This window comes from Dendrobates tinctorius, unplaced genomic scaffold (assembly GCF_039654945.1).
Source record: "Dendrobates tinctorius isolate UK_male_01 unplaced genomic scaffold, ASM3965494v1 ptg000004l, whole genome shotgun sequence".
Classification (NCBI taxonomy): domain Eukaryota; kingdom Metazoa; phylum Chordata; class Amphibia; order Anura; family Dendrobatidae; genus Dendrobates; species Dendrobates tinctorius.
Genome location: NW_027361672.1, coordinates 31,178,522 through 31,202,592, shown reverse-complemented (window position 1 = coordinate 31,202,592; position 24,071 = coordinate 31,178,522).

Here is a 24,071-nt window from a genome sequence, read left to right as displayed (position 1 = left end):
GTGTCTGATGTCTGATGTATGATGTCTGACTGATGTCTGAGAACTGATGTTTGATGTCTGATGTCTGATGTCTCATGTCTGGTGTCTGATGTCTGATGTCTGAGAACTGATGTCTGATGTCTGATGTCTGAGAACTGATGTCTGAGGTCTGATGTCTGATGTCTGAGAACTGATGTCTGATGTCTGAGAACTGATGTCTGAGGTCTGATGTCGGATGTCTGAGAACTGATGTCTGATGTCTGATAACTGATGTCTGATGTCTGAGAACTCATGTCTGGTGTCTGATGTCTGATGTCTGGTGTCTGATGTCTGGTGTCTAATAACTGATGTCTGGTGTCTGATGTCTGGTGTCTGGTGTCTGATGTCTGATGTCTGGTGTCTGATGTCTGATGTCTGGTGTCTGGTGTCTGATGTCTGATGTCTGGTGTCTGATGCCTGATGTCTGAGAACTGATGTCTGATGTCTGAGAACTGATGTCTGATGTCTGAGAACTGATGTCTGATGTCTGATGTCTGAGAACTGATGTCTGATGTCTGGTGTCTGATATCTGATGTCTGATGTCTGATGTCTGATGTCTCATGTCTGAGAACTGATGTCTGATGTCTGATATCTGAGAACTGATGTCTGATGTCTGATATCTGAGAACTGATGTCTGATGTCTGAGAACTGATGTCTGGTGTCTGATGTCTGAGAACTGATGTCTGATGTCTGATGTCTGGTGTCTGATATCTGGTGTCTGATGTCTGATATCTGAGAACTGATGTCTGATGTCTGAGAACTGATGTCTGATGTCTGATGTCTGGTGTCTGATGTCTGATGTCTGAGAACTGATGTCTGATGTCTGATGTCTGAGAACTGATGTCTGATGTCTGATGTGTGATAACTGATGTCTGGTGTCTGATGTCTGATGTCTGGTGTCTGATATCTGATGTCTGAGAACTGATGTCTGATGTCTGAGAACTGATGTCTGAGAACTGATGTCTGGTGTCTGATGTCTGATGTCTGGTGTCTGAGAACTGGTGTCTCATGTCTGATGTCTGAGAACTGATGTCTGATGTCTGATGTCTGATGTCTGATGTCTGGTGTCTGGTGTCTGATGTCTGATGTCTGATGTCTGGTGTCTGATGTCTGATGTCTGAGAACTCATGTCTGGTGTCTGAAGTTTGATGTCTGAGAACTAATGTCTGATGTCTGATGCCTGATGTCTGATGTCTGAGAACTGATGTCTGATGTCTGAGAACTGATGTCTGATGTCTGGTGTCTGATGTCTGATGTCTGGTGTCTGGTGTCTGATGTCTGATGTCTGATGTCTGACTGATGTCTGAGAACTGATGTCTGATGTCTGATGTCTGATGTCTGATGTCTGATGTCTGGTGTCTGATGTCTGATGTCTGGTGTCTGATGTCTGATGTCTGGTGTCTGATGTCTGATGTCTGAGAACTGATGTCTGATGTCTGACTGATGTCTGATGTCTGGTGTCTGATGTCTGATGTCTGGTGTCTGATGTCTGGTGTCTGATTTCTGATGTCTGTTATCTGATGTCTGATGTCTGACTGATGTCTGATGTCTGATGTCTGATGTCTGATATCTGGTGTCTGATGTCTGATGTCTGGTGTCTGATGTCTGATGTCTGTTGTCTGATGTCTGTTGTCTGATGTCTGGTGTCTGATGTCTGGTGTCTGATGTCTGGTGTCTGATGTCTGATGTCTGATGTCTGATGTCTGGTGTCTGATGTCTGATGTCTGATGTCTGGTGTCTGATGTCTGACTGATGTCTGAGGTCTGAGGTCTGATAACTGATGTGTGATGTCTCGTGTCTGATGTCTGAGAACTGATAACTGATGTCTGAGACCTGATGTCTGATGTCTGAGAACTGATGTCTGATGTCTGAGAACTGATGTCTGATGTCTGATGTCTGATGTCTGATGTCTAAGAACTGATAACTGATGTCTGAGACCAGATGTCTGATGTCTGAGAACTGATGTCTGATGTCTGATGTCTGGTATCTGGTGTCTGATGTCTGGTGTCTGATGTCTGATGTCTGGTGTCTGATGTCTGATGTGTGATGTCTGGTGTCTGATGTCTGATGTATGAGAACTGATGTCTGATGTCTGAGAAATGATGTCTGATGTCTGAGAACTGATGTCTGATGTCTGATGTATGAGAACTGATGTCTGATGTCTGATGTCTGAGAACTGATCTCTGATGTCTGATGTCTGAGAACTGATGTCTGATGTATGGTGTCTGATGTCTGAGAACTGATGTCTGATGTCTGAGAACTGATGTCTGATGTCTGATTTCTGGTGCCTGGTGTCTGATGTCTGATGTCTGGTGTCTGATCTCTGATGTCTGATGTCTGATGTCTGACTGATATCTGAGAACTGATGTCTGATGTCTGATGTCTGGTGTCTGATGTCTGGTGTCTGATGTCTGATGTCTGAGAACTGATGTCTGATGTCTGATGTCTGGTGTCTGATCTCTGATGTCTGATGTCTGTTGTCTGATGTCTGATGTCTGGTGTCTGGTGTCTGGTGTCTGAGAACTGATGTCTCATGTCTGATGTCTGAGAACTGATGTCTGGTGTCTGGTGTCTGATGTCTGATGTCTCATGTCTGATGTCTGGTGTCTGAGAACTGATGTCTGATGTCTGAGAACTGATGTCTGGTGTCTGATGTCTGATGTCTGGTGTCTGATGTCTGATGTCTGATGTCTGAGAACTGATGTCTGATGTCTGAGAACTGATGTCTGATGTCTGGTGTCTGGTGTCTGATGTCTGAGAACTGTTGTCTGATATCTGAGAACTGATGTCTGATGTCTGAGAACTGATGTCTGGTGTCTGGTGTCTGATGTCTGGTGTCTGGTGTCTAATGTCTGATGTCTAATGTCTGATGTCTTGTGTCTGATGTCTGATGTCTGAGAACTGATGTCTGATGTCTGGTGTCTGATGTCTGGTGTCTGATGTCTGATGTCTGAGAACTGATGTCTGATGTCTGAGGTCTGATGTCTGATGTCTGATTTCTAATGTCTGGTGTCTGATGTCTGGTGTCTGATGTCTGATGTCTGATGTCTGGTGTCTGATGTCTGATGTCTGATGTCTGATGTCTGGTGTCTGATGTCTGATGTCTGGTGTCTGATGTCTGATGTCTGATGTCTGATGTCTGAGAACTGATGTCTGATGTCTGATGTCTGATGTCTGATGTCTGAGAAATGATGTCTGCTGTCTGATGTCTGCTGTCTGATGTCTGATGTCTGATGTCTGATGTCTGATGTCTGGTGTCTGATGTTTGATGTCTGAGAACTATTGTCTGATGTCTGATGTCTGATGTCTGAGAACTGATGTCTGATGTCTGAGAACTGATGTCTGATGTCTCGTGTCTGATGTCTGGTGTCTGATGTCTGATGTCTGGTGACTGATGTCTGATGTCTGGTGTCTGGTGTCTGATGTCTGAGAACTGTTGTCTGATATCTGAGAACTGATGTCTGATGTCTGAGAACTGATGTCTGGTGTCTGGTGTCTGATGTCTGGTGTCTGGTGTCTAATGTCTGATGTCTAATGTCTAATGTCTGATGTCTGATGTCTGATGTCTGATGTCTGAGAACTGATGTCTGATGTCTGGTGTCTGATGTCTGATGTCTGAGAACTGATGTCTGATGTCTGATGTCTGATTTCTAATGTCTGGTGTCTGATGTCTGGTGTCTGATGTCTGATGTCTGGTGTCTGATGTCTGATGTCTGATGTCTGATGTCTGGTGTCTGATGTCTGATGTCTGATGTCTGATGTCTGATGTCTGAGAACTGATGTCTGATGTCTGATGTCTGATGTCTGGTGTCTGATGTCTGATGTCTGATGTCTGATGTCTGATGTCTGAGAACTGATGTCTGATGTCTGATGTCTGATGTCTGAGAACTGATGTCTGCTGTCTGCTGTCTGATGTCTGATGTCTGATGTCTGGTGTCTGATGTCTGATGTCTGATGTCTGGTGTCTGATGTTTGATGTCTGAGAACTATTGTCTGATGTCTGATGTCTGATGTCTGAGAACTGATGTCTGATGTCTGAGAACTGATGTCTGATGTCTCGTGTCTGATGTCTGGTGTCTGATGTCTGAGAACTGATGTCTGATGTCTGGTGTCTGATGTCTGATGTCTGGTGTCTGATGTCAGATGTCTGAGAACTGATGTCTGATGTCTGAGAACTGATGTCTGATGTCTGAGAACTGATGTCTGGTGTCTGATGTCTGATGTCTGGTGTCTGATGTCTGATGTCTGGTGTCTGGTGTCTGATGTCTGATGTCTGATGTCTGAGAACTGATGTCTGATGTCTGTGAACTGATGTCTGATGTCTGGTGTCTGATGTCTGAGAACTGTTGTCTGATATCTGAGAACTGATGTCTGATGTCTGAGAACTGATGTCTGATGTCTGAGAACTAATGTTTGGTGTCTGGTGTCTGATGTCTGGTGTCTGGTGTCTGATGTCTGATGTCTAATGTCTGTTGACTGGTGTCTGATGTCTGATGTCTGAAGTCTGAGAACTGATGTCTGGTGGCTGGTGTCTGGTGTCTGATGTCTGATGTCTGGTGTCTGATGTCTGATGTCTGAGAACTGATGTCTGATGTCTGATAACTGATGACTGATGTCTGATGTCTGGTGTCTGATGTCTGAGAACTGATGTCTGATGTCTGAGAACTGATGTCTGATGTCTGAGAACTGATGTCTGGTGTCTGGTGTCTGATGTCTGATGTCTGAGAACTGTTGTCTGATATCTGAGAACTGATGTCTGATGTCTGAGAACTGATGTCTGGTGTCTGGTGTCTGATGTCTGGTGTCTGGTGTCTGATGTCTGATGTCTAATGTCTGATATCTGGTGTCTGATGTCTGACATCTGGTGTCTGAGAACTGATGTCTGATGTCTGATGTCTGAGAACTGATGTCTGATGTCTGATGTCTGGTGTCTGATGTCTGAGAACTGATGTCTGATGTCTGGTGTCTGGTGTCTGATGTCTGGTGTCTGAGAACTGATGTCTGATGTCTGAGAACTGATGTCTGATGTCTGGTGTCTGATATCTGATGTCTGATAACTGATGTCTGGTGTCTGATGTCTGAGAACTCATGTCTAGTGTCTGATGTCTGATGTCTGGTGTCTGATGTCTGATGTCTGATGTCTGACTGATGTCTGAGAACTGATGTCTGATGTCTGATGTCTGATGTCTGGTGTCTGGTGTCTGATGTCTGGTGTCTGATGTCTGATGTCTGGTGTCTGATGTCAGATGTCTGGTGTCTGATGTCTGATGTCTGGTGTCTGATGTCAGATGTCTGATGTCTGATAACTGATGTCTGATGTCTGGTGTCTGATGTCTGTTGTCTGGCGTCTGATGTCTGATGTCTGAGAACTGATGTCTGATGTCTGGTGTCTGATGTCTGATGTCTGATGTCTGGTGTCTGATGTCTGAAGTCTGAGAACTGATGTCTGGTGGCTGGTGTCTGGTGTCTGATGTCTGATGTCTGGTGTCTGATGTCTGATGTCTGAGAACTGATGTCTGATGTCTGATAACTGATGACTGATGTCTGATGTCTGGTGTCTGATGTCTGAGAACTGATGTCTGATGTCTGAGAACTGATGTCTGATGTCTGAGAACTGATGTCTGGTGTCTGGTGTCTGATGTCTGATGTCTGAGAACTGTTGTCTGATATCTGAGAACTGATGTCTGATGTCTGAGAACTGATGTCTGGTGTCTGGTGTCTGATGTCTGGTGTCTGGTGTCTGATGTCTGATGTCTAATGTCTGATATCTGGTGTCTGATGTCTGACATCTGGTGTCTGAGAACTGATGTCTGATGTCTGATGTCTGAGAACTGATGTCTGATGTCTGATGTCTGATGTCTGGTGTCTGATGTCTGAGAACTGATGTCTGATGTCTGGTGTCTGGTGTCTGATGTCTGGTGTCTGAGAACTGATGTCTGATGTCTGAGAACTGATGTCTGATGTCTGGTGTCTGATATCTGATGTCTGATAACTGATGTCTGGTGTCTGATGTCTGAGAACTCATGTCTAGTGTCTGATGTCTGATGTCTGGTGTCTGATGTCTGATGTCTGATGTCTGACTGATGTCTGAGAACTGATGTCTGATGTCTGATGTCTGGTGTCTGGTGTCTGATGTCTGATGTCTGGTGTCTGGTGTCTGATGTCAGATGTCAGATGTCAGATGTCTGATGTCTGATAACTGATGTCTGATGTCTGGTGTCTGATGTCTGTTGTCTGGCGTCTGATGTCTGATGTCTGAGAACTGATGTCTGATGTCTGGTGTCTGATGTCTGATGTCTGATGTCTGGTGTCTGATGTCTGATGTCTGAGAACTGATGTCTGATGTCTGATAACTGATGTCTGATGTCTGATGTCTGATGTCTGATAACTGATGTCTGGTGTCTGATGTCTGAGAACTCATGTCTGGTGTCTGATGTCTGATGTCTGGTGTCTGATGTCTGATGTCAGATGTCTGGTGTCTGATGTCTGATGTCTGAGAACTGATGTCTGATGTCTGATAACTGATGACTGATGTCTGATATCTGGTGTCTGATGTCTGAGAACTGATGTCTGATGTCTGAGAACTGATGTCTGATTTCTGAGAACTGATGTCTGGTGTCTGGTGTCTGATGTCTGATGTCTGAGAACTGTTGTCTGATATCTGAGAACTGATGTCTGATGTCTGAGAACTGATGTCTGGTGTCTGGTGTCTGGTGTCTGATGTCTGATGTCTGATATCTGGTGTCTGATGTCTGACATCTGGTGTCTGAGAACTGATGTCTGATGTCTGATGTCTGAGAACTGATGTCTGATGTCTGATGTCTGATGTCTGATGTCTGGTGTCTGATGTCTGAGAACTGATGTCTGATGTCTGGTGTCTGGTGTCTGATGTCTGGTGTCTGAGAACTGATGTCTGATGTCTGAGAACTGATGTCTGATGTCTGGTGTCTGATATCTGATGTCTGATAACTGATGTCTGGTGTCTGATGTCTGAGAACTCATGTCTAGTGTCTGATGTCTGATGTCTGGTGTCTGATGTCTGATGTCTGACTGATGTCTGAGAACTGATGTCTGATGTCAGATGTCTGATGTCTGATAACTGATGTCTGATGTCTGGTGTCTGATGTCTGTTGTCTGGCGTCTGATGTCTGATGTCTGAGAACTGATGTCTGATGTCTGGTGTCTGATGTCTGATGTCTGATGTCTGGTGTCTGATGTCTGATGTCTGAGAACTGATGTCTGATGTCTGATGTCTGATAACTGATGTCTGATGTCTGATGTCTGATAACTGATGTCTGGTGTCTGATGTCTGAGAACTCATGTCTGGTGTCTGATGTCTGATGTCTGGTGTCTGATGTCTGATGTCTGATGTCTGACTGATGTCTGAGAACTGATGTCTGATGTCTGATGTCTGATGTCTGGTGTCTGATGTCTGGTGTCTGACTGATGTCTGGTGTCTGACTGTTGTCTGAGAACTGATGTCTGGTGTCTGGTGTCTGGTGTCTGATGTCTGATGTCTGATGTCTGGTGTCTGGTGTCTGATGTCTGATGTCTGAGAACTGATGTCTGATGTCTGAGAACTGATGTCAGATGTCTGATGTCTGATAACTGATGTCTGGTGTCTGATGTCTGATGTCTGAGAACTCATGTCTGATGTTTGGTGTCTGATGTTTGATGTCTGAGAACTATTGTCTGATGTCTGATGTCTGAGAACTGATGGCTTATGTCTGAGAACTGATTTCTGATGTCTGGTGTCTGATATCTGATGTCTGATGTCTGATAACTGATGTCTGGTGTCTGATGTCTGAGAACTCATGTCTAGTGTCTGATGTCTGATGTCTGGTGTCTGATGTCTGATGTCTGACTGATGTCTGAGAACTGATGTCTGATGTCTGATGTCTGGTGTCTGGTGTCTGATGTCTGATGTCTGATGTCTGATGTCAGATGTCTGATGTCTGATAACTGATGTCTGATGTCTGGTGTCTGATGTCTGTTGTCTGGCGTCTGATGTCTGATGTCTGAGAACTGATGTCTGATGTCTGGTGTCTGATGTCTGATGTCTGATGTCTGGTGTCTGATGTCTGAGAACTGATGTCTGATGTCTGATAACTGATGTCTGATGTCTGATAACTGATGTCTGGTGTCTGATGTCTGAGAACTCATGTCTGGTGTCTGATGTCTGATGTCTGATGTCTGACTGATGTCTGAGAACTGATGTCTGATGTCTGAGAACTGATGTCTGATGTCTGGTGTCTGGTGTCTGATGTCTGATGTCTGGTGTCTGAGAACTGATGTCTGATGTCTGAGAACTGATGTCTGATGTCTGGTGTATGATATCTGATGTCTGATGTCTGATAACTGATGTCTGGTGTCTGATGTCTGAGAACTCATGTCTAGTGTCTGATGTCTGATGTCTGATGTCTGATGTCTGGTGTCTGATGTCTGATGTCTGGTGTCTGATGTCAGATGTCTGAGAACTGATGTCTGATGTCTGAGAACTGATGTCTGATGTCTGGTGTCTGATGTCTGGTGTCTGATGTCTGGTGTCTGATGTCTGATGTCTGATGTCTGAGAACTGATGTCTGATGTCTGATGTCTGGTGTCTGGTGTCTGGTGTCTGGTGTCTGGTGTCTGATGTCTGGTGTCTGATGTCTGGTGTCTGGTGTCTGGTGTCTGATGTCTGATGTCTGATGTCAGATGTCTGATGTCTGATAACTGATGTCTGATGTCTGGTGTCTGATGTCTGTTGTCTTGCGTCTGATGTCTGATGTCTGATGTCTGATGTCTGGTGTCTGATGTCTGATGTCTGAGAACTGATGTCTGATGTCTGATAACTGATGTCTGATGTCTGATGTCTGATTACTGATGTCTGGTGTCTGATGTCTGAGAACTCATGTCTGGTGTCTGATGTCTGATGTCTGGTGTCTGATGTCTGATGTCTGATGTCTGACTGATGTCTGAGAACTGATGTCTGATGTCTGATGTCTGATGTCGGGTGTCTGATGTCTGGTGTCTGACTGATGTCTGATGTCTGGTGTCTGACTGTTGTCTGAGAACTGATGTCTGGTGTCTGGTGTCTGGTGTCTGATGTCTGATGTCTGATGTCTGATGTCTGATGTCTGAGAACTGATGTCTGATGTCTGAGAACTGATGTCAGATGTCTGATGTCTGATAACTGATGTCTGGTGTCTGATGTCTGATGTCTGAGAACTCATGTCTGATGTTTGGTGTCTGATGTTTGATGTCTGAGAACTATTGTCTGATGTCTGATGTCTGAGAACTGATGGCTTATGTCTGAGAATTGATGTCTGATGTCTGGTGTCTGATGTCTGATGTCTGAGAACTGATGTCTGATGTCTGAGAACTGATGTCTGATGTCTGAGAACTGATGTCTGATGTCTGGTGTCTGATGTCTGAGAACTCATGTCTGATGTTTGGTGTCTGATGTTTGATGTCTGAGAACTATTGTCTGATGTCTGATGTCTGAGAACTGATGGCTTATGTCTGAGAATTGATGTCTGATGTCTGGTGTCTGATGTCTGGTGTCTGATGTCTGAGAACTGATGTATGATGTCTGGTGTCTGATGTCTGGTGTCTGGTGTCTGATGTCTGGTGTCTGGTGTCTGATATCTGATGTCTGAGAACTGATGTCTGATGTCTGATGTCTGAGAACTGATGTCTGATGTCTGAGAACTGATGTCTGATGTCTGATGTCTGGTAACTGATGTCTGGTGTCTGATGTCTGATATCTGATGTCTGAGAACTGATGTCTGATGTCTGGTGTCTGATGTCTGATGTCTGGTGTCTGATGTCTGATGTCTGAGAACTGATGTCTGATGTCTGATGTCTGAGAACTGATGTCTGATGTCTGGTGTCTGATGTCTGGTGTCTGATGTCTGATGTCTGATGTCTGGTGTCTGGTGTCTGATGTCTGATGTCTGGTGTCTGATGTCTGGTGTCTGATGTCTGATGTCTGGTGTCTGATGTCTGACTGATGTCTGAGAACTGATGTCTGATGTCTGATAACTGATGTCTGATGTCTGGTGTCTGATGTCTGATGTCTGGTGTCTGATGTCTGATATCTGGTGTCTGATGTCTGGTGTCTGATGTCTGATGTCTGATGTCTGATGTCTGGTGTCTGAGGTCTGACTGATGTCTGAGAACTGATGTCTGATGTCTGGTGTCTGATGTCTGGTGTCTGATGTCTGATGTCTGTGAACTGATGTCTGATGTCTGATGTCTGAGAACTGATGTCTGATGTCTGATGTCTGAGAACTGATGTCTGATGTCTGATGTCTGGTGTCTGATGTCTGAGAACTGATGTCTGATGTCTTATGTCTGGTGTCTGATGTCTGATGTCTGGTGTCTGAGAACTGATTTCTGATGTCTGAGAACTGATGTCTGATGTCTGGTGTCTGATGTCTGAAGTCTGGTGTCTGATGTCTGGTGTCTGATGTCTGATGTCTGAGAACTGATGTCTGATGTCTGAGAACTGAGGTCTGATGTCTGATGTCTGACTGATGTCTGTCTGATGTCTGATGTCTGGTGTCTGATGTCTGGTGTCTGAAGTCTGGTGTCTGATGTCTGATGTCTGATGTATGATGTCTGGTGTCTGAAGTCTGATGTCTGGTGTCTGATGTCTGAAGTCTGGTGTCTGGTGTCAGATGTCTGGTGTCTGATGTCTGATGTCTGAGAACTGATGTCTGATGTCTGAGAACTGATGTCAGATGTCTGATGTCTGATAACTGATGTCTGATGTCTGGTGTCTGATGTCTGAGAACTCATGTCTGGTGTCTGATGTCTGGTGTCTGATGTCTGATGTCTGATGTCTGACTGATGTCTGAGAACTGATTTCTGATGTCTGATGTCTGATGTCTGGTGTCTGATGTCTGGTGTCTGACTCATGTCTGATGTCTGGTGTCTGACTGATGTCTGAGAACTGATGTCTGGTGTCTGGTGTCTGATAACTGATGTCTGATGTCTGGTGTCTGGTGTCTGATGTCTGATGTCTGATGTCTGGTGTCTGATGTCTGATGTCTGGTGTCTGATGTCTGATGTCTGGTGGCTGATGTCTGATGTCTGGTGTCTGATGTCTGATGTCTGCTGTCTGGGAACTGATGTCTGATGTCTGAGAACTGATGTCTGATGTCTGAGAACTGATGTCTGATGTCTGAGAACTGATGTCTGGTGTCTGATGTCTGAGAACTGATGTCTGGTTTCTGGTGTCTGATGTCTGGAGTCTGATGTCTGATGTCTGGAGTCTGATGTCTGATGTCTGATGTCTGAGAACTGATGTCTGATGTCTGAGAACTGATGTCAGATGTCTGATGTCTGATAACTGATGTCTGGTGTCTGATGTCTGAGAACTCATGTCTGATGTTTGGTGTCTGATGTTTGATGTTTGAGAACTATTGTCTGATGTCTGATGTCTGAGAACTGATGTCTGATGTCTGAGAACTGATGTCTGATGTCTGGTGTCTGAAGTCTGGTGTCTAATGTCTGGTGTCTGATGTCTGAGAACTGATGTCTGATGTCTCGTGTCTGATGTCTGGTGTCTGATGTCTGAGAACTGATGTCTGATGTCTGGTGTCTGATGTCTGATGTCTGGTGTCTGATGTCAGATGTCTGAGAACTGATGTCTGATGTCTGAGAACTGATGTCTGATGTCTGAGAACTGATGTCTGGTGTCTGATGTCTGGTGTCTGATGTCTGATGTCTGGTGTCTGATGTCTGATGTCTGGTGTCTGATGTCTGATGTCTGATGTCTGAGAACTGATGTCTGATGTCTGTGAACTGATGTCTGATGTCTGGTGTCTGATGTCTGAGAACTGTTGTCTGATATCTGAGAACTGATGTCTGATGTCTGAGAACTGATGTCTGATGTCTGAGAACTGATGTTTGGTGTCTGGTGTCTGATGTCTGGTGTCTGGTGTCTGATGTCTGATGTCTAATGTCTGATGACTGGTGTCTGATGTCTGATGTCTGAGAACTGATGTCTGGTGTCTGGTGTCTGGTGTCTGATGTCTGATGTCTGGTGTCTGATGTCTGATGTCTGAGAACTGATGTCTGATGTCTGAGAACTGATGACTGATGTCTGATGTCTGGTGTCTGATGTCTGAGAACTGAAGTCTGATGTCTGAGAACTGATGTCTGATGTCTGAGAACTGATGTCTGGTGTCTGGTGTCTGATGTCTGATGTCTGAGAACTGTTGTCTGATATCTGAGAACTGATGTCTGATGTCTGAGAACTGATGTCTGATATCTGATGTCTGATGACTGGTGTCTGATGTCTGATGTCTGAGAACTGATGTCTGATGTCTGATGTCTGAGAACTGATGTCTGATGTCTGAGAACTGATGTCTGGTGTCTGATGTCTGAGAACTGATGTCTGGTGTCTGGTGTCTGATGTCTGGAGTCTGATGTCTGATGTCTGATGTCTGAGAACTGATGTCTGATGTCTGAGAACTGATGTCAGATGTCTGATGTCTGATAACTGATGTCTGGTGTCTGATGTCTGAGAACTCATGTCTGATGTTTGGTGTCTGATGTTTGATGTTTGAGAACTATTGTCTGATGTCTGATGTCTGATGTCTGAGAACTGATGTCTGATGTCTGAGAACTGATGTCTGATGTCTGGTGTCTGAAGTCTGGTGTCTAATGTCTGGTGTCTGATGTCTGAGAACTGATGTATGATGTCTCGTGTCTGATGTCTGAGAACTGATGTCTGATGTCTGGTGTCTGATGTCTGATGTCTGGTGTCTGATGTCAGATGTCTGAGAACTGATGTCTGATGTCTGAGAACTGATGTCTGATGTCTGAGAACTGATGTCTGGTGTCTGATGTCTGATGTCTGGTGTCTGGTGTCTGATGTCTGATGTCTAATGTCTGATATCTGGTGTCTGATGTCTGATGTCTGAGAACTGATGTCTGATGTCTGATGTCTGAGAACTGATGTCTGATGTCTCGTGTCTGATGTCTGAGAACTGATGTCTGATGTCTGGTGTCTGATGTCTGATGTCTGGTGTCTGATGTCAGATGTCTGAGAACTGATGTCTGAGAACTGATGTCTGATGTCTGAGAACTGATGTCTGGTGTCTGATGTCTGATGTCTGGTGTCTGGTGTCTGATGTCTGATGTCTAATGTCTGATATCTGGTGTCTGATGTCTGAGAACTGATGTCTGATGTCTGATGTCTGAGAACTGATGTCTGATGTCTGATGTCTGAGAACTGATGTCTGATGTCTGATGTCTGATGTCTGGTGTCTGGTGTCTGATGTCTGATGTCTAATGTCTGATATCTGGTGTCTGATGTCTGATGTCTGAGAACTGATGTCTGATGTCTGATGTCTGAGAACTGATGTCTGATGTCTGATGTCTGATGTCTGGTGTCTGATGTCTGAGAACTGATGTCTGATGTCTGGTGTCTGATGTTTGATGTCTGGTGTCTGAGAACTGATGTCTGATGTCTGAGAACTGATGTCTGATGTCTGGTGTCTGATATCTGATGTCTGATGTCTGATAACTGATGTCTGGTGTCTGATGTCTGAGAACTCATGTCTAGTGTCTGATGTCTGATGTCTGATGTCTGGTGTCTGACTGTTGTCTGAGAACTGATGTCTGGTGTCTGGTGTCTGGTGTCTGATGTCTGATGTCTGATGTCTGATGTCTGATGTCTGGTGTCTGGTGTCTGATGTCTGATTTCTGATGTCTGAGAACTGATGTCTGATGTCTGAGAACTGATGTCAGATGTCTGATGTCTGATAACTGATGTCTGGTGTCTGATGTCTGATGTCTGAGAACTCATGTCTGATGTTTGGTGTCTGATGTTTGATGTCTGAGAACTATTGTCTGATGTCTGATGTCTGAGAACTGATGGCTTATGTCTGAGAACTGATGACTGATGTCTGATGTCTGATGTCTGACTGATGTCTGAGAACTGATGTCTGATGTCTGGTGTCTGGTGTCTGATGTCTGATGTCTGATGTCTGATGTCTGATGTCTGATGTCTGATGTCTGATGTCTGATGTCTGATGTCTGGTGTCTGATGTCTGTTGTCTGGCGTCTGATGTCTGATGTCTGAGAACTGATGTCTGATGTCTGGTGTCTGATGTCTGATGTCTGATGTCTGATGTCTGGTGTCTGATGTCTGATGTCTGAGAACTGATGTCTGATAACTGATGTCTGATGTCTGATGTCTGATAACTGATGTCTGGTGTCTGATGTCTGAGAACTCATGTCTTGTGTCTGATGTCTGATGTCTGGTGTCTGATGTCTGATGTCTGATGTCTGACTGATGTCTGAGAACTGATATCTGATGTCTGATGTCTGGTGTCTGATGTCTGGTGTCTGACTGATGTCTGGTGTCTGACTATTGTCTGAGAACTGATGTCTGGTGTCTGGTGTCTGGTGTCTGGTGTCTGATGTCTGATGTCTGATGTCTGGTGTCTGATGTCTGATGTCTGAGAACTGATGTCTGATGTGTGAGAACTGATGTCAGATGTCTGATGTCTGGTGTCTGATGTTTGGTGTCTGATGTTTGATGTCTGAGAACTATTGTCTGATGTCTGATGTCTGAGAACTGATGGCTTATGTCTGAGAACTGATGTCTGATGTCTGGTGTCTGATATCTGATGTCTGATGTCTGATAACTGATGTCTGGTGTCTGATGTCTGAGAACTCATGTCTAGTGTCTGATGTCTGATGTCTGATGTCTGGTGTCTGATGTCTGATGTCTGACTGATGTCTGAGAACTGATGTCTGATGTCTGGTGTCTGGTGTCTGATGTCTGATGTCTGATGTCTGATGTCTGATGTCTGATGTCTGATGTCAGATGTCTGATGTCTGATAACTGATGTCTGATGTCTGATGTCTGGTGTCTGATGTCTGAGAACTCATGTCTGGTGTCTGATGTCTGATGCCTGGTGTCTGATGTCTGATGTCTGATGTCTGACTGATGTCTGAGAACTGATATCTGATGTCTGATGTCTGGTGTCTGATGTCTGGTGTCTGACTGATGTCTGGTGTCTGACTATTGTCTGAGAACTGATGTCTGGTGTCTGGTGTCTGGTGTCTGGTGTCTGATGTCTGATGTCTGGTGTCTGATGTCTGATGTCTGATGTCTGAGAACTGATGTCTGATGTGTGAGAACTGATGTCAGATGTCTGGTGTCTGGTGTCTGATGTTTGGTGTCTGATGTTTGATGTCTGAGAACTATTGTCTGATGTCTGATGTCTGAGAACTGATGGCTTATGTCTGAGAACTGATGTCTGATGTCTGGTGTCTGATATCTGATGTCTGATGTCTGATAACTGATGTCTGGTGTCTGATGTCTGAGAACTCATGTCTAGTGTCTGGTGTCTGATGTCTGAGAACTCATGTCTGGTGTCTGATGTCTGATGTCTGACTGATGTCTGAGAACTGATGTCTGATGTCTGATGTCTGAGAACTGATGTCTGGTGTCTGGTGTCTGGTGTCTGATGTCTGATGTCTGGTGTCTGAGAACTGATGTCTGATGTCTGAGAACTGATGTCTGATGTCTGGTGTCTGATATCTGATGTCTGATGTCTGATAACTGATGTCTGGTGTCTGATGTCTGAGAACTCATGTCTAGTGTCTGATGTCTGATGTCTGATGTCTGGTGTCTGATGTCTGATGTCTGATGTCTGACTGATGTCTGAGAAATGATGTCTGATGTCTGATGTCTGGTGTATGGTGTCTGATGTCTGATGTCTGATGTCTGATGTCTGATGTCAGATGTCTGATAACTGATGTCTGATGTCTGGTGTCTGATGTCTGTTGTCTGGCGTCTGATGTCTGATGTCTGAGAACTGATGTCTGATGTCTGGTGTCTGATGTCTGATGTCTGATGTCTGGTGTCTGATGTCTGATGTCTGAGAACTGATGTCTGATGTCTGATAACTGATGTCTGATGTCTGATAACTGATGTCTGGTGTCTGATGTCTGAGAACTCATGTCTGGTGTCTGATGTCTGATGTCTGATGTCTGACTGATGTCTGAGAACTGATGTCTGATGTCTGATGTCTGGTGTCTGATGTCTGGTGTCTGACTGATGTCTGATGTCTGGTGTCTGACTGTTGTCTGAGAACTGATGTCTGGTGTCTGGTGTCTGGTGTCTGATGTCTGATGTCTGATGTCTGGTGTCTGGTGTCTGATGTCTGATGTCTGATGTCTGAGAACTGATGTCTGATGTCTGAGAACTGATGTCAGATGTCTGATGTCTGATAACTGATGTCTGATGTCTGAGAACTGATGTCAGATGTCTGATGTCTGATGTCTGAGAACTCATGTCTGATGTTTGGTGTCTGATGTTTGATGTCTGAGAACTATTGTCTGATGTCTGATGTCTGAGAACTGATGGCTTATGTCTGAGAACTGATGTCTGATGTCTGGTGTCTGATGTCTGGTGTCTGATGTCTGAGAACTGATGTATGATGTCTGGTGTCTGATGTCTGGTGTCTGGTGTCTGATGTCTGGTGTCTGATATCTGATGTCTGAGAACTGATGTCTGATGTCTGATGTCTGAGAACTGATGTCTGATGTCTGGTAACTGATGTCTGGTGTCTGATGTCTGATATCTGATGTCTGAGAACTGATGTCTGATGTCTGGTGTCTGATGTCTGATGTCTGGTGTCTGATGTCTGATGTCTGAGAACTGATGTCTGATGTCTGATGTCTGAGAACTGATGTCTGATGTCTGATGTCTGATGTCTGGTGTCTGATGTCTGATGTCTGGTGTCTGGTGTCTGATGTCTGATGTCTGATGTCTGGTGTCTGATGTCTGATGTCTGGTGTCTGATGTCTGGTGTCTGATTTCTGATGTCTGATGTCTGATGTCTGGTGTCTGATGTCTGACTGATGTCTGAGAACTGATGTCTGATGTCTGATGTCTGATGTCTGGTGTCTGATGTCTGATGTCTGACTGATGTCTCGTGTCTGGTGTCTGATGTCTGGTGTCTGATGTCTGATGTCTGAGAACTGATGTCTGATGTCTGATGTCTGATAACTGATGTGTGTTGTCTGGTGTCTGAGAACTGATGTCTGATGTCTGAGAACTGATGTCTGATGTCTGAGAACTGATATCTGATGGCTGAAAACAGATGTATGATGTCTGATGTCTGACTGACGTCTGAGAACTGATGTCTGATGTCTGAGAACTGATGTCTGATGTCTGATGTCTGATATATGATGTCTGGTGTCTGATGTCTAATGTCTGAGAACTGATGTCTGATGTCTGATGTCTGATGTCTGGTGTCTGATGTCTGATGTCTGAGAACTGATAACTGATGTCTGATGTCTGGTGTCTGATGTCTGGTGTCTGATATCTGATGTCTGACTGATGTCTGAGAACTGATGTCTGATGTCTGGTGCCTGATGTCTGATGTCTGGTGTCTGATGTCTCTTGTCTGATGTCTGATGTCTGAGAACTGATGTCAGATGTCTGGTGTCTGATGTCTGGTGTCTGATGTCTGGTGTCTGATGTCTGGTGTCTGATGTCTGGTGTCTGATGTCTGATGTCTGACTGATGTCTGAGAACTGATGTCTTATGTCTGAGAACTGATGTCTGATGTCTGATGTCTGAGAACTGATGTCTGATGTCTGATGTCTGGTGTCTGATGTCTGAGAACTGATGTCTGATGTCTTATAACTGATGTCTGATGTCTGATGTCTTGTGTCTGAGAACTGATGTCTGATGTCTGAGAACCGATGTCTGGTGTCTGATGTCTGGTGTCTGATGTCTGGTGTCTGATGTCTGATGTCTGAGAACTGATGTCTGATGTCTGAGAACTGATGTCTGATGTCTGATGTCTGATGTCTGACTGATGTCTGATGTCTGATGTCTGATGTCTGATGTCTGGTGTCTGATGTCTGGTGTCTGATGTCTGATGTCTGATGTCTGATGTATGATGTCTGACTGATGTCTGAGAACTGATGTCTGATGTCTGATGTCTGATGTCTGGTGTCTGAAGTCTGATGTCTGGTGTCTGAAGTCTGGTGTCTGATGTCTGATGTCTGGTGTCTGATGTCTGGTGTCTGATGTCTGATGGCTGGTGTCTGATGTCTGATGTCTGAGGTCTGATGTCTGATGTCTGGTGTCTGATGTCTGACTGATGACTGATGTCTGGTGTCTGATGTCTGGTGTCTGATGTCTTGTGTCTGATGTCTGATGTCTGACTGATGTCTGATGTCTGGTGTCTGATGTCTGATGTCTGGTGTCTGATGTCTGATGTCTGATGTCTGAGAACTGATGTCTGATGTCTGAGAACTGATGTCTGTTGTCTGAGAACTGATGTCTGATGTCTGATAACTGATGTCTGATGTCTGGTGTCTGATGTCTGGTGTCTGATGTCTGATGTCTGGTGTCTGATGTCTGATGTCTGATGTCTGACTGATGTCTGAGAACTGATGTCTGATGTCTGATATCTGATGTCTGATGTCTGGTGTCTGATGTCTGATGTCTGGTGTCTGATGTCTGATGTCTGATGTCTGATGTCTGATAACTGATGTCTGGTGTCTGATGTCTGATGTCTATTGTCTGATGTCTGATGTCTGACTGATGTCTGAGGTCTGATGTCTGATGTCTGGTGTCTGATGTCTGACTGATGTCTGATGTCTGGTGTCTGATGTCTGGTGTCTGATGTCTGGTGTCTGATGTCTTGTGTCTGATGTCTGATGTCTGACTGATGTCTGATGTCTGATGTCTGACTGATGTCTGGTGTCTGATGTCTGATGTCTGAGAACTGATGTCTGATGTCTGATAACTGATGTGTGATGTCTGATGTCTGATGTCTGAGAACTGATGTCTGAGAACTGATGTCTGATGTCTGATAACTCATGTCTGATGTCTGGTGTCTGATGTCTGATGTCTGAAAACTGATGTCTGATGTCTGGTGTCTGACTGATGTCTGAGAACTGATGTCTGATGTCTGGTGTCTGACTGATGTCTGAGAACTGATGTCTGATGTCTGGTGTCTGTTAACTGATGTCTGATGTCTGGTGTCTGATGTCTGATGTCTGATGTCTGGTGTCTGATGTCTGGTAACTGATGTCTGATGTCTGAGAACTGGTGTCTGACGTCTGAGAACTGATGTCTGATGTCTGATGTCTGATGTCTGATGTCTGGTGTCTGATGTCTGGTGTCTGATTTCTGAGAACTGATGTCTGATGTCTGGTGTCTGATGTCTGATGTCTGGTGTCTGATGTCTGATGTCTGGTGTCTGGTGTCTGATGTCTGATGTCTGGTGTCTGATGTCTGACTGATGTCTGAGAACTGATGTTTGATGTCTGATGTCTGGTGTCTGATGTCTGGTGTATGATGTCTGATGTCTGAGAACTGATGTCTGATGTCTGATGTCTGAGAACTGATGTCTGATGTCTGATAACTGATGTCTGATGTCTGATGTCTGATTTCTGGTGTCTGGTGTCTGATGTCTGATGTCTGATGTCTGGAGTCTGATGTCTGATATCTGAGAACTGATGTCTGATGTCTGAGAACTGATGTCTGATGTCTGAGAACTGATGTCTGATGACTGGTGTCTGATGTCTGATGTCTGGTGTCTGATGTCAGATGTCTGAGAACTGATGTCTGATGTCTGAGAACTGATGTCTCTTGTCTGTTGTCTGATGTCTGGTGTCTGGTGTCTGATGTCTGATGTCTGATGTCTGGTGTCTGATATCTGATGTCTGAGAAGTGATGTCTGATGTCTGAGAACTGATGTCTGATGTCTGGTGTCTGATATCTGATGTCTGAGAACTGTTGTCTGATATCTGAGAACTGATGTCTGATGTCTGAGAACTGATGTCTGGTGTCTGATGTCTGGTGTCTGATGTCTGGTGTCTGGTGTCTGATGTCTGATGTCTGAGAACTGATGTCTGGTGTCTGGTGTCTGATGTCTGATGTCTGATGTCTGATGTCTGATGTCTGAGAACTGATGTCTGATGTCTGGTGTCTGAGAACTGATGACTGATGTCTGATAACTGATGTCTGATGTCTGATGTCTGGTGTCTGGTGTCTGATGTCTGATGTCTGATGTCTGATGTCTGGAGTCTGATGTCTGATGTCTGAGAACTGATGTCTGATGTCTGAGAACTGATGTCTGATGTCTGAGAACTGATGTCTGATGACTGGTATCTGATGTCTGATGTCTGATGTCTGGTGTCTGATGTCTGAGAACTGATGTCTGGTGTCTGATGTCTGATGTCTGGTGTCTGATATCTGATGTCTGAGAACTGATGTCTGATGTCTGATGTCTGAGAACTGATGTCTGATGTCTGAGAACTGATGTCTGGTGTCTGATGTCTGGTGTCTGGCGTCTGATGTCTGATGTCTGAAAACTGATGTCTGATGTCTGATGTCTGACTGATGTCTGAGAACTGATGTCTGATGTCTGGTGTCTGATGTCTGATGTCTGACTGATGTCTGAGAACTGATGTTTGATGTCTGATGTCTCATGTCTGGTGTCTGATGTCTGATGTCTGAGAACTGATGTCTGATGTCTGATGTCTGAGAACTGATGTCTGAGGTCTGATGTCTGATGTCTGAGAACTGATGTCTGAGAACTGATGTCTGATGTCTGATAACTGATGTCTGATGTCTGATAACTGATGTCTGATGTCTGATATCTGATGTCTGATGTCTGGTGTCTGATGTCTGGTGTCTAATAACTGATGTCTGGTGTCTGATGTCTGATGTCTGGTGTCTGATGTCTGATGTCTGGTGTCTGATGCCTGATGTCTGGTGTCTGGGAACTGATGTCTGATGTCTGAGAACTGATGTCTGATGTCTGAGAACTGATGTCTGATGTCTGATGTCTGAGAACTGATGTCTGATGTCTGGTGTCTGATATCTGATGTCTGATGTCTGATGTCTCATGTCTGAGAACTGATGTCTGATGTCTGATATCTGAGAACTGATGTCTGGTGTCTGAGAACTGATGTCTGATGTCTGAGAACTGATGTCTGATGTCTGAGAACTGATATCTGATGGCTGAAAACTGATGTCTGATGTCTGATGTCTGACTGACGTCTGAGAACTGATGTCTGATGTCTGAGAACTGATGTCTGATGTCTGATGTCTGATATATGATGTCTGGTGTCTGATGTCTAATGTCTGAGAACTGATGTCTGATGTCTGATGTCTGATGTCTGGTGTCTGATATCTGATGTCTGAGAACTGATAACTGATGTCTGATGTCTGGTGTCTGATGTCTGGTGTCTGATATCTGATGTCTGACTGATGTCTGAGAACTGATGTCTGATGTCTGGTGCCTGATGTCTGATGTCTGGTGTCTGATGTCTCTTGTCTGATGTCTGATGTCTGAGAACTGATGTCAGATGTCTGGTGTCTGATGTCTGGTGTCTGATGTCTGGTGTCTGATGTCTGGTGTCTGATGTCTGATGTCTGACTGATGTCTGAGAACTGATGTCTTATGTCTGAGAACTGATGTCTGATGTCTGGTGTCTGACTGATGTCTGAGAACTGATGTCTGATGTCTGGTGTCTGTTAACTGATGTCTGATGTCTGGTGTCTGATGTCTGATGTCTGATGTCTGGTGTCTGGTAACTGATGTCTGATGTCTGAGAACTGATGTCTGACGTCTGAGAACTGATGTCTGATGTCTGGTGTCTGATGTCTGGTGTCTGATTTCTGAGAACTGATGTCTGATGTCTGGTGTCTGATGTCTGATGTCTGGTGTCTGATGTCTGATGTCTGGTGTCTGGTGTCTGATGTCTGATGTCTGGTGTCTGATGTCTGACTGATGTCTGAGAACTGATGTTTGATGTCTGATGTCTGGTGTCTGATGTCTGGTGTATGATGTCTGATGTCTGAGAACTGATGTCTGATGTCTGATGTCTGAGAACTGATGTCTGATGTCTGATAACTGATGTCTGATGTCTGATGTCTGATTTCTGGTGTCTGGTGTCTGATGTCTGATGTCTGATGTCTGGAGTCTGATGTCTGATGTCTGAGAACTAATGTCTGATGTCTGAGAACTGATGTCTGATGTCTGAGAACTGATGTCTGATGACTGGTGTCTGATGTCTGATGTCTGGTGTCTGATGTCAGATGTCTGAGAACTGATGTCTGATGTCTGAGAACTGATGTCTCTTGTCTGTTGTCTGGTGTCTGGTGTCTGATGTCTGATGTCTGATGTCTGGTGTCTGATATCTGATGTCTGAGAAGTGATGTCTGATGTCTGAGAACTGATGTCTGATGTCTGATGTCTGAGAACTGATGTCTGATGTCTGATAACTGATGTCTGATGTCTGATGTCTGATGTCTGATTTCTGGTGTCTGGTGTCTGATGTCTGATGTCTGATGTCTGGAGTCTGATGTCTGATGTCTGAGAACTAATGTCTGATGTCTGAGAACTGATGTCTGATGTCTGAGAACTGATGTCTGATGACTGGTGTCTGATGTCTGATGTCTGGTGTCTGATGTCAGATGTCTGAGAACTGATGTCTGATGTCTGAGAACTGATGTCTCTTGTCTGTTGTCTGATGTCTGGTGTCTGGTGTCTGATGTCTGATGTCTGATGTCTGGTGTCTGATATCTGATGTCTGAGAAGTGATGTCTGATGTCTGAGAACTGATGTCTGATGTCTGGTGTCTGATATCTGATGTCTGAGAACTGTTGTCTGATGTCTGAGAACTGATGTCTGGTGTCTGATGTCTGGTGTCTGGTGTCTGATGTCTGATGTCTGAGAACTGATGTCTGGTGTCTGGTGTCTGATTTCTGATGTCTGATGTCTGATGTCTGGTGTCTGATGTCTGATGTCTGAGAACTGATGTCTGATGTCTGGTGTCTGAGAACTGATGACTGATGTCTGATAACTGATGTCTGATGTCTGATGTCTGATGTCTGGTGTCTGGTGTCTGATGTCTGATGTCTGATGTCTGGAGTCTGATGTCTGATGTCTGAGAACTGATGTCTGATGTCTGAGAACTGATGTCTGATGTCTGAGAACTGATGTCTGATGACTGGTGTCTGATGTCTGATGTCTGGTGTCTGATGTCTGAGAACTGATGTCTGGTGTCTGATGTCTGATGTCTGGTGTCTGATGTCTGATGTCTGAGAACTGATGTCTGATGTCTGATGTCTGAGAACTGATGTCTGATGTCTGAGAACTGATGTCTGGTGTCTGATGTCTGGTGTCTGGCGTCTGATGTCTGATGTCTGAAAACTGATGTCTGATGTCTGATGTCTGACTGATGTCTGAGAGCTGATTTCTGATGTCTGGTGTCTGATGGCTGGTGTCTGATGTCTGGTGTCTGATGTCTGATGTATGATGTCTGACTGATGTCTGAGAACTGATGTTTGATGTCTGATGTCTGATGTCTCATGTCTGGTGTCTGATGTCTGATGTCTGAGAACTGATGTCTGAGGTCTGATGTCTGATGTCTGAGAACTGATGTCTGATGTCTGAGAACTGATGTCTGATGTCTGAGAACTGATGTCTGATAACTGATGTCTGATGTCTGATAACTGATGTCTGATGTCTGATATCTGATGTCTGATGTCTGAGAACTCATGTCTGGTGTCTGATGTCTGATGTCTGGTGTCTGATGTCTGGTGTCTAATAACTGATGTCTGGTGTCTGATGTCTGGTGTCTGGTGTCTGATGTTTGGTGTCTGATGTCTGATGTCTGGTGTCTGATGTCTGATGTCTGGTGTCTGATGCCTGATGTCTGGTGTCTGGGAACTGATGTCTGATGTCTGAGAACTGATGTCTGATGTCTGAGAACTGATGTCTGATGTCTGATGTCTGAGAACTGATGTCTGATGTCTGGTGTCTGATATCTGATGTCTGATGTCTGATGTCTGATGTCTCATGTCTGAGAACTGATGTCTGATGTCTGATATCTGAGAACTGTTGTCTGATGTCTGAGAACTGATGTCTGGTGTCTGATGTCTGAGAACTGATGTCTGATGTCTGATGTCTGGTGTCTGATATCTGGTGTCTGATGTCTGGTGTCTGATATCTGGTGTCTGATGTCTGATGTCTGAGAACTGATGTCTGATGTCTGGTGTCTGA